Source organism: Coptis chinensis, chromosome 4 (assembly GCF_015680905.1).
Source record: "Coptis chinensis isolate HL-2020 chromosome 4, ASM1568090v1, whole genome shotgun sequence".
Taxonomy (NCBI): Eukaryota; Viridiplantae; Streptophyta; class Magnoliopsida; order Ranunculales; family Ranunculaceae; genus Coptis; species Coptis chinensis.
This window is the reverse complement of record NC_141459.1, coordinates 68,374,596-68,386,694: the sequence shown is the minus strand read 5'-3', so window position 1 is coordinate 68,386,694 and position 12,099 is coordinate 68,374,596. Positions and strand designations below refer to the sequence as shown.

The following is a 12,099-nucleotide window of genomic DNA, read 5'->3' as shown; positions in this document are numbered from 1 at the left end:
AACCTCTTTTTTTTTTAGCAAAGTAGTAGTAGTAGTAGGGTATCATATTTTTCCTAGCTTTATTTAGATACCCAAATTTAACCTCTCTTTTTTTATTTATTTATTTATTTATTTATTTTTTGTGTAAACATAAACATGAGAGGGATTTGGTATTTAGAGTAGTAGTCAGAGAAAAATTCAGAGACTTACTTTGAGCCTCTAAAAAAAAATCTAACTTTCTTCTTTTTGGTCATTTATATCTTTTTTGCGTAACAAAGAAGAAGTGAGGCAAGAAAAGGAAAAGTCGTAGGAGAATTGAAGATAAAGGATTACTCTGAGAGTCTGAGTGAGTGAGTGAGTGAGTAAGTCATTTATTTATTTTAGAGGTTGGAGTGTACTTTTTTGTTTTTCAAGTCCAAAACCATCATCTTTGCCCAACACCGAAAGAAAATCCAAATCATGGATGCTTATGAAGCAACAAGAATAGTTTTTTCAAGGATTCAAAGCATAGACCCAGAGAATGCGGCTAAGATCATGGGGTTTTTCTTGATCCAAGATCATGGTGACAAAGAAATGATCCACCTTGCTTTTGGACCTGAATCCCTTGTCCACTCTCTCATCCTCAAAGCCTGTAATGAACTAGGTCTCTTTCCCACGGCCTCTCCGTTCTTCCCACTTTCCAGGCAGAATTCTTCCAGATTACTCCACTCTCACTCTTCTGCCTCCTCTGATTTTAATGTTTTGAGCCCCAATGGCTTCCACCACAATGTCAAAAACAACCACATTGATGAATTTCATCTCCAAGACCACTTGTCTTTCCTCGACGAAGGCCCAAAAGACCCTGACTTGTTTTTCCCCTCATCCGACTTTGCCACCGACACTGATGCTATGTTTTTCAATTCCCCTCCTCCTAATTGGGGTGTCAACAATGAGTAACACCGACGCAGCCACTCCGTCACAGATATCGGCTTGGATCCTTTCTGGTGGAAGCCATGCCTTTACTATGCTAGAGGCTACTGTAAGAATGGGACAAGCTATAACACCCCGTGTTTTAGTTCTTTTTTTTTTAATAATAATAATAATAATAGGTTAAACTGAATATAGATAACTATCAGATACGGATAAAAGCCGTAGGTAAATGGATAAGGGTTGTCCTTGTTTTTCGGGGAGTTTTCTCACGCAGAGTTTTTGGGAAAAAAACACAGCGAGGGTTTTAGAAAAAAAAATGGGAGTTTTACTGAAGGAAGGAAAGGAAGGTTTTTCCTGGTAGCTGGTTGATAATCGGATAGCGCTACAGGTGAGTAGAGTTAACTCTCACCACTACTAGAAATTTTCATCTGTTGGAATTTACGAATTTAATGTCTATATAAACTGATATTGTGTGTAGTTAGTTTTTCCCCGAAACTAGATGCGACTCACGTATGAATGAATGCTTTTGTCAAAGATTTCTTCTGTTAGATTTCTTTTGTTAGTTACGTTTTACGTGTTGTTATTTTACTCATAAAGGGAAAAGCTGGTTGGAATCTGATGGAGCTTCGAACGAGTCGTTAATGGCAGCTCCAACTCCCATGTCATTTTTTGTGTTGATTGGTTTGTTGGTTTGGAGGCAGATGGGATTGTGGTTGGTGGATGGGATGAAGGCATTTGAAGCTTTGCAGGTGCGATAATGGGGGCTGGGTTGTTGGGATCTTGGGGGGGTATTGTTGTGGTGGTGGTGGTAGGAAGATCGAAGCGTGGTAAGGTGTTATGGGTTGGTTAATGGATGATTGGTGATGGGATAGTGTAGAGTGAGTGGGTGGTGTCGAATGGGGTCATTGAAGCTCCCAAAAAGTTAATGGGCGAGATCGATTTGGGAGGAGTGGGGAATCGAGATTTGTTGGTAGGAGAAGATGGGGGTTTCTCAAAATGAGGCAAACCCATTTGGAATGGAAGAAGGAGGAGGAGATGGGGGTGCGGCGTGGCTGAAGCTGGTGGGTCAGTGGAGGAAGAAGCCTGATGGAGAAGATGATGAACAGTGATTTCGGTTTGGGCCTGGGGCTTGGGCCGGACCAGTTCAACTAAGTTGGACCAATTTGGTTTAAGTCTTTGGGCCATTTTGTATTTCTTTTGTTTTAGTTTTGGGCCCGATTTTGGTTGTTTAGTTTGGGCCAGTTTAAATTAAAGTTTTTGGACCGAACCACTTAACTGTTTTGGGCCCGTTTCTGATATTGCTTGGGCTAGTCCATTGGACTTAAAATAGATCTTTCTGGGTCTTTACATGTTTGGACTTTCGGGTTCTAAGGTTTGGGTTTGGCCAGTTGGGTCCGAACTATGGCCTTAACCATGAGCCCATGAGCCATGCACTTTTGACCTTAGCCATGAACCATAGCTATGACCCCGAACCTGTTGAACATGAAAACGACAGTTTGACTTTGACCATGATGGTTGACTTTGACTTTGACCATGGTTGACTTTAACTAGGGTTGACTTTGACCAGTTGACCCAATTTGACATTTTAATCGGCATAATTTCTTCCCAAGCAAGACTTCCATTATATAACTCATTATAATACCTCATTTTAATATCTAAACCATTGAATTAAAACTTACCGATATCCACTGCTGTATAAGGGTAGGACCGCGTCCCTGCACAAAATGTTATTAAGTCCTACCCTCCTGCAAAAGAAAGTTAGAACTTCTATATATCATATGTATATATTATATTAGGTATTCAAAAGTAAACCCAAGCACACTCGTATAAACAAATCAATTTCTCTTGTCAATTACTCAATTACTTTTCTTATACACCCACCCTTTAGTACCTACTCCACGATTTGCACTTCACACATTTGCCAAATCACACATTCCTGTGTGCCTCTCTCCCACCGAATACCACAATATCATAGCCATCTCTGGGCTTTCATACACATATTTCACAGCCTCTTTGGGCACAAAAACTCAGGTCATTCATGGCACATTCAATGAATACCTTAGGTCATTCCCGCCACATTCAAGGAATACCTATCATATCACTAACGGGCCATTCATGGCACATTCAATGAATGCCCTGGGTCATTCCTGCCACATTCAAGGAATACCCAATCCTACATTCCCGTACACTCAAGGAATACAACTAACCCGCAAGGCGAATACCTTAGTTCCTCTTTAGAGGTGATCAACTACAACTTGGTCATTCATGGCACATTCAATGAATACCCGGGTCATTCATGGCACATTCAATGAATACCCTTATATAACACTAACGGGCCATTTATGGCACATTCAATAAATGCCCACCTACATATGACATCATCAGTCATAAAACTCAATTCCAAAACTTGAGGCGTGGAGAGTTCTAAAAGGGTGCGGTAAATTTTGTTTACGCATTATTGAAATTTATTTTATATATCATTTTAGAGAACGAATGAGTATCTTGATTCTTGTATTTTTGATTTACGCGTTATTAATTTCAGGGATGTCTTAGTGTCATAACGTTGCATATCATAAAATACTGCAAAATCACATAGTAGTTAATACACATACACACGTATATATAGAGGTCTTAGCCTAAAGTCAAGTATGCTAATAGTCCTAGACATATCTTAATAACCCAAATCATAATCCGAGTTAAAAAGTCAAATTGGGTCAACTGGTCAAAGTCAACCCTAGTTAAAGTCAACCATTGTCAAAGTCAAAGTCAACCATCATGGTCAAAGTCAAACTGTCGTTTCCATGTTCAACAGGTTCGGGGTCATAGCTATGGTTCATGGCTAAGGTCAAAAGTGCATGGCTCATGGGCTCATGGTTAAGGCCATAGTTCGGACCCAACTGGCCAAACCCAAACCTTAGAACCCGAAAGTCCAAACATGTAAAGACCCAGAAAGATCTATTTTAAGTCCAATGGACTAGCCCAAGCAATATCAGAAACGGGCCCAAAACAGTTAAGTGGTTCGGTCCAAAAACTTTAATTTAAACTGGCCCAAACTAAACAACCAAAATCGGACCCAAAACTAAAACAAAAGAAATACAAAATGGCCCAAAGACTTAAACCAAATTGGTCCAACTTAGTTGAATTGGTCCGCCCAAGCCCCCCGTGCCCAAACCGAAATCACTTGTTCATCATCTTCTCCATCGGGGCTTCTTCCTCCACCACCACCACTCGCTTACCGCCACCCCCCATCTATCCTCCTTCTTCTTCCATTCCAAATGGGTTTGCCTCATTTTGAGAAAACCCCATCTTCTCCTACCAACAAATCTCGATTCCCCACTCCTCCCAAATCGAGATCGGCGCCATTAACCAACTTTTGGGAGCTTCAACAGCCCCCATTCGACACCACCCACTCACTCTACACTATCCCATCACCAATCATCCATTAACCAACCCATAACACCTTACCACAGTTCAATCTTCCTACCACCACCACCACAACAATACCCCCAAGATCAAGATCAACTTCGGCCCCCCCATTATCGCGACCAAGCTTCAAATGACTTTTCATCCCATCCACCAACCACAATCCCATCTGCCTCCCGACCAACAAACCAATCAACAAAAAAAATGACATGGGAGTTGGAGTCGCCATTAACGACTTCTCCGAGAGCTCCATCGATTCCAACCGGCTTTTCCCTTTATGAGTAAAATAACAACACAGAAACAGAACTAACAAAAGAAATCTAACAGGAAGAAATCTTTGACAGTAAAGCATTCATACGTAGCCGTACTCTAGTTTCGGGGAAAAACTAACTACACACAATATCAGTTTATATAGACATTAAATTCGTAAATTCCAACAGATGAAAATTTCTAGTAGTGGTGAGAGTTAACTCTACTCACCTGTAGCGCTATCCGATTATCAACCAGCTACCAGGAAAAACCTTCCTTTCCTTCCTTCAGTAAAACTCCCATTTTTTTTTTCTAAAACCCTCGCTGTGTTTTTTTCCCAAAAACTCTGCGTGAGAAAACTCCCCGAAAAACAAGGACAACCCTTATCCATTTACCTACGGCTTTTATCCGTATCTGATAGTTATCTATATTCAGTTTAACCTATTATTATTATTATTATTATTATTATTATTATTATTAAAAAAAGAACTAAAACACGGGGTGTTATACAAGCTGTCATTTCCTCCATGATTCTACTGATTCAACCGCATTTGGTGGTGAATTTGATGTCATGGAACAGTGTCACGAGCTTCTTAGATCCAGAAGTCTGAAACATTGTCAACATCAACAGCAGATTGACCAATGTCTCCCAGATACTTGCTTCTGGTTCTTTCCCTTACACTGGCAGCAAATGCTCAAATTTCTTGTTGCAACAGTAGCAGAATGATATTTTGAGGTGCATAGAGCTCTATTTTGAGGTGCATACTTTGCTGTTTATTATTACTATTCTTGTTTTCACTAGCATAGAGCTTTATTTTGAGGATTGGTTCATTTTGTTTCATTGATTTGTTTTGATTGAGGTATTAGTTTTTTCAGGGCAGCAGCTGGGTTAATGTTGGATGGGGACGATTTGCACCATTATGGTCGGTCTCGAATTAAGAGAAGTGACTTTTTAGCATACCTGGAGGAATGGCTAACTCTGCATCCGGCGGATATACTTGACTTTCGGACGCGTCTCCAATTACTTCAGGTTTCTCCTTACTCCTCATCTCTACCTGAGTGAAGATTTTTTTCCTATTTTTTGCTATTGTTTCTACAATTTAAAGACTTGGGGATTAAAGTGTACTTCTTGTTTCTTTTCCAAGTATTTATTATGAGACTGTGAAGCTCATACTCGCCAAAGGCAACCCACACTTTTTCTGCGATGCTCGTGTGCTTGTTAAGCCCTACAAAGAGAAAGGGAAAGTCCCGGATAGGTACATGCACTCCACATTCCAATTTCATAATTTCGATTTTTGTTTTATGCGTCAAATACATTTACCACCTCTTCCCAATAAATAGGAAACAACAACAACCAATGATGGAGTTGGGAGATTTCTCACCATCTGGTATTACTGGCCATGATCACCGGGACCCCTTTGACCTTTAGCTCAGTATGCAAATGGAAAGCAGTCCAAGGATGTTGTACAATACCAATGAAATGCTTATGAGAAGAAAGTTGGAGCAGGCTGAATTGCAGCAAGCAATGGAGCTTTATAGTAGGAAACTGATGGGCATGCACCTTTTTTATGGTAATAAGCACCATCGTCGCAATCTTTCTATTGGAACTGGCTCCGTTCCCTCCCCAATTCACTCCCACACCTATGTCAATCAGAATTTCATGATTCTGACATCTTCACCTGGTCAGAGTAGTCCTATGACGCAATTAGGTAAGCATGAACAACAATTAAGGTTCTACAAACTCCTATGAAGGTAGGAGCACATGTTACATTTTTTTTTCTCGATGCCATCTTGTTTACTTGCAGATAATTGTGCAAGAAGTCGTGGCGACTTCCTTATCCTTATCCACTATTGCTGATAACGTCTCAAAGCCTCAAGCCGAGTTAGATCGTGGGGACAATGATACGGAGGAGAACTCCAAGCATGGCGACAACAACACCCATGTCAGGTAATAATGTAACGATGCTCCGATAAGGATTGAAGAGTTTCGTTTTTCAATCCTTGCTTTGGCAAAACTTCATGATCTTTTCTTGTTTTAGTTTATAAGGATTGGAAAGTTGTTCCATTTAAATCCTTGGTGCCACAAATTTTTATGATCTATTTCTTGTTTTGGTTCTATTTAAAGACTGTTGGATTTTTAGAGCAAAGCTCTATGGTTTTTTATAAGTGGGTTTTGAAGGGTAGATTCTGATAATTTATTCATATACGTTTTACTCTAAAGTCTTGCCATGGATGCCAAATTCAATTATACTTCTGTCGTATTTCAGAAGTGATATGGATGAAGTAGATATGGAGGAAGCTTCTACCTCTGGTCGAGAAAGTTTCAATGATCACAACATTCTTGAATAGGCAAGGTGTTGTAAAAATTGTACTTAAAATAGTTATGTCGGAGAAGATGAGATCTTTCATTCTAATGCGTAAGGATTGCTTACTCGAATAATTATTTAGCTTGTACTTAGGTGGTGCGGATTTATTTATACTTAAGTTTTATTTTCTTAAGTTGTTTATATGATACTCTGAAGTTTTAGACTTGAGTTGTAATTATTTAATGAAGTGTTGTTTGACTATCAATTGTTCCAAGTGATAAGTGATACATTGTGGAGTAAAAAAAGGTGTTGGTATGGGTACGTGCACCAGTACAGGTGGCCCACATATAAAAGGGTCAGAGAAAATCATTTTTTTTTATACAATGAAAATTTGTTAGTAACGGATACGTAATCAACCGTTAGCAACATAATTTTTTTTTTATACAATGAAAATTCGTTAGTAACGGATACGAAACCGTTAGCAACAAAAAATCAAAGTGACGCTTATATTCGTTGATAAACAAATTTGGTAACCGTTATTAATAAATTCTAACTGTTACGTATCCGTTACTGAAATTAATTTCATTAACACTTTATAACCGTTAGTAAATTTTGTAACGGATAATAAGTGTTACAAATATCTGTTACTAATATTAGTCACGCTTTTGTGTCAACGCAAGATAACCGTTACTAATATTTTTTGTAACGGATGTATATCCGTTACAAATAGGATGTTATGGTGTATTGGTGATCAATTGATCCCGATTTCTTTGTACGTCATTCGTGTATGTGAGAAATATAAGTGTCTATTGCACTTGAGAGAAACTTTAGTGAATCTATTAGAGAGTTGTGATTGCAACACACCTCTGTGAGAACCCACTTTAAGGCCGGTCTCTAAAAGTTTCGGAAATGACTCTGCTTTTGCATTTCATTGCCCATGTTTTGCGCATTTATCTTTAGATGATTAAACTACTGTACATATATTATTCTAAGTTCAAAGGAGCTTATCCATATTCCCCGCTAATGAGATGTATAGACTTCTAAGAATAAATAAGGAGACAAGACCTTTTGTACTAGATAGAAGAAGTTTGTGAGTACCTTCTTTGGAAAACTCTCATGAGACTTAAAGCTCGTCCGCTAGGGAATCCCTAGTGGTTTAAGGCCTTGTTGCATATGGTCAATGCAATCTCACTCTGCGAAATGAGATTAGTATAATTAATATTAAATCACTCATTTGTGATCCTAGTTTTTCTCTCATCTTTGCTTGAGGACAAGCAAAATACTATTTGGGGGTGGTGATCAGCTCCCAAATGTGCATTTTATTACCCTTACATTACTACATTACAGCCTTTCTTACGCATAATGAAAAGACAACTCATAGCTTTTATTGTATTTTTCAGGTTACAGAGTAATTCAGACCACTTATCATAAAAGTTGCATCTTAGCATCAAAAGGAGCCTTATTTACGCCTATTATGAATACTCGAAGCTGCTATGAAAAAGTGTTAAAAAAGTCAAAGTCAAAGTCAAAGGTCAAGGACTCCAAACCAGAGAGCGGAATGTCAAGTCCATAACTCAAAAGACCAGAGATAGATGTCCTTGACACAAAAGAAGGCTTTCTCTAAAACCTAGCTTGATCAAGAAGAAATCAAAAAGCAAAAGCAAAAAGAAAAAGCATAAAGCAAATTTGGTGAGGTGTCTCGAATGTAGAGGGAGAGAGCAAATAAGTCTTTTGTAAAAGTAGGGGTATAAGAACTCAGAAGTAGGATGAGAGAATGCACCTAGATTTATTTTAATGTCATGTAGGAGTAGTGTAGAATTTTATTTTTCAAGTCATTTACATTCAAGTTCTTTACTTTTTGTTCTTCAATTCAATCAAGTTATTTCTTTCTTTGTTCTTCATTTCAATCAAGTTATTTCTTCCTTTCAATAATTATTTGCTTTCAATCTTTCATTCAACAAGTCTTTCTAATGTTATTCATACAAGTAGAGTTAAATAAACAAGTCCTAAAAGAAACCTGCCTTCCTTCCTTCTAAAACTCTCAATCATTCAAGCTCCAAACAATTTATAGTGAACCTCATTCAATACAATTTTGAAATACTCAACACAACTACAACTTCAAAATCACTTATTCCTTTTACAATGTATTTTTTTATTATTATATTATTTTTATGTTTTTCTTTGTAAAGGCTCCAATTGAAGGAGAAAAGAACACGATGGGAGAGAGAATGAAATTTGGAGGAAAAAATATAGCAGAAGTTTCATGATGTCATCAGTTTTAGTGGTTTTCTTGTTAAAATCTAGACCCTTAGATGGAACCAATCTAAGGGTCATAAACTTGAGTTAAAATTGAGTAAAAAAAAGTTGAGTCCCTCGAACCGGAATAGTACTGTTTAAAATATCTCCTTTCCATGAGTTTATTATAACACCCCTATTTTTTATTCCCCTTTTTAATTAAATGTATATTGTTTCGGCAGTAAACTGCTTCAACACAACGAGAGCAATGGTGACGAACGCACTAAGAAACAGAGGATTTTGATGTTGGGAGAGATGAAACTGAACCAAATAATGGCTGCCTACGTACCCAAGATCTATTATCTAGGGATCAAGTTTCCACGTAGTTCCTTATGAAAAATAGTTTGATATTTATAGAGGTAGAGTAGAGAGTCCTTGTAGCTCAAGTAATCTTGTATCTTGAGTAATTGTGATAGAGTATAACTGTCAACTGATAACTATCTCTTTGATAAGAAATGAATCTGGGACATAAATCAACATACATTAGTGGCAAGCCATGTGGCTAAGGTTCACCTTAGACACATGAGTTAATGGGCCTGTACATTGATCCATGATATTGCGAATTGGGCTTTAGCCCTGTTGATTAAATGAATAAAATAAAGACCCCTACTAATGGACGTTTGCCACGTAGGTGGGGGTCGAAACACCGCCCCCTCTTTGTCAGGCGAACAAAGTTCACATGGCAAAGAAGAGAAGATAAATCACGGAAAACGTGAATTAAGAAAAGAGTAAGCGGAGTGTATAACAAAGTATCGTGTGAACGTAAACGATAAGATAAATGGACAATCGGGAAATATTTGTGAATTAGCGGAAATGAAAAAATGTCAAATTAACGTATACGGGACGCAATGACGTAGTTAAATAAAAAACGGCCGAAAACGCATAGATAGAATAAAAGATGCACATAAATAAAATTGCAAAAGAAATTGATTGGCGAAAACTGTACCGAACGCGTCACGTGATAACGCGAAATCTGAATTCGACGAAGCGTGCCAACGGAATAGCGATATTTGGACTATACCGTTGAAAATTAAATGTAGGGGCAGTATAGTAATAATAATAATAAAAGGAAGTTAAACAGTAATAGGACTCAAAGTGTTCGGATGAGATAAGAATTGAGAGTAGAGATGAAGTCGGAGTTGGAGAAGAATTCCACCAACACTGGAAAACCCGCGCATAATCCTATATAAGTGCTGGCCGCATATCCTACTCCATAAAAATTACACAGACGTAGGCAAGAGAACTTCGGATGAAGAAAAGTTGTGGGTTTTGAAGAAAAGGTTAGTATCGTTCTCATCCACCTATACGTTCCTATTGTTCCAGGCAACTCCTCTCGTCATCGTCTTCATCTATTCTTACTATCGCACCAGTAAAAAGTGATCGAAAAGATCACGAAAAATGGCTTATTCACAAAGTCATCCTGTTGCTGGCGCCTTCAAAAGATTTAGTTGTATCTTTCGCTACAGATAGATTTGAGAGCGGAAAACTCACCGTACCCTTCAGCGCATCTTGGAGGCTGATGATACCGTGGTAAGTAACCCTTGCGCATTATGTTGTTTTGTTTTTTTTTTTTTTGCATGGGCGTTAACTGTTGAACTCCTTCCTCAGGAATCACTTCATGGATCATGTGGAGATGACATAACACTGTTGGTGTATGTATCGAAGTCCTACATGAGCTGATGAGAAGGAAAGCGTGGAAGGCGATACTGATGGCGCCATTATCTGAAAAACAAACATAACCAACATGTTATGGTGGGGAGCTCGGGTGGTATGAGCGTGCTGACGCGGTGGTGCTGATTTTCGTGGGTCGTTTCCAGCAGCAGCGAGCATGAAAACGAGATATGTCTTTGTTTCCGCTGGAGAAGAAGAAACGATGTGCTGGCGGTTTTAAAATTGAAAAGTGAAACTTTAAACACGATCTAGTGCATCGCCAGTAAAGGAGGGGCACCATACCTGCCCTCCTTTAATATGGCCTAGTGAACCCGGTTTTTCCTCGCTTTTCAACCCGCTTTTTGTTTTTTTTTTTTTTTGTTTTTGTTTTTGTTTTTTTTTTTTTTTTTTGTTTTTGTTTTTGTTTTGTTTTTTTTTTGTTTTGGTTTTTTTTTTTTTTGTTTTTGGTTTTTTTTTTTTTTTTTTTTACAGGTAGAACTACCGTACTATACGGGCGAAAAATAATTGAGAAGAAAACTCGATGACAATTGCAGACTTGGTGAGGTGGAAAGAAGGTGACAGGTACAGCGACTACCTGGAACCGCGTCGATGGTCGCTTAAGGAAATACAGAAAATACTAGGACTCGAGAAATTTGAGATTGATGAAGTGTATGAATTTGAAACGAAAGTCGAAGAAGATGAAGTAGTAATGACTTACACACAATTAAATTGCAGGAATGCAATTCCGTTGAGCAAAGAAATTGCACAATTATTAGAGTGGTGGCAAATAGCACCGGGACAACTACCAATATCGTTCTGGTTGATCTTTACGAGAGCGCACCGTTTACAAAATGAATTTAACAGAAGGTTCGGGGATCAAGAAATCTTTGCGTTGATACGACCGAAAGCCATACTGACGAAAGGGTACATAAAATTTGAAGTTGAATTCAAGGATTCAAACAGAAGTTTTAAAGGGTTCCCAAAAATATACACCGGATGGGATAGATTTCTGTACCGCTTGCGAGGGAAGTGGAATCCGACAGAGTTTAAAGTGCCGAACAAATTTCGAGGTAAGCCAAAACATAAGTATAGAAAATTTTATTACGAGTAAACTGTTGACTAACAAGAGTTATTATTGTGTCGAACAGAGAATGCGAGTACACTACCAGACATTGAATTGGAGAAGGAAGTGGAGAACAATCTTCGTTTCTTCTTTCATGAATGCTCGGATGAAAGATTGGTAGATCTGAGCTACTTTGATGATATCGTTGATTTCCGACATTATGGG

The 12,099-nt window shown here is 38.3% G+C and overlaps 1 pseudogene across 1 annotated transcript; it reads left to right on the top strand.

Moving 5' to 3' along the window:
- Nucleotides 1-261: 261 nt before the first annotated feature.
- LOC147504521 (zinc finger CCCH domain-containing protein 53-like) lies at nucleotides 262-6,310 on the top strand (annotated as a pseudogene). The gene is made up of 5 exons (XR_015221018.1): nucleotides 262-898; nucleotides 1,486-1,637; nucleotides 5,538-5,590; nucleotides 5,706-5,816; nucleotides 5,902-6,310. The product of XR_015221018.1 is annotated as a zinc finger CCCH domain-containing protein 53-like (transcript).
- The last annotated feature ends 5,789 nt before the right edge of the window (nucleotides 6,311-12,099 follow it).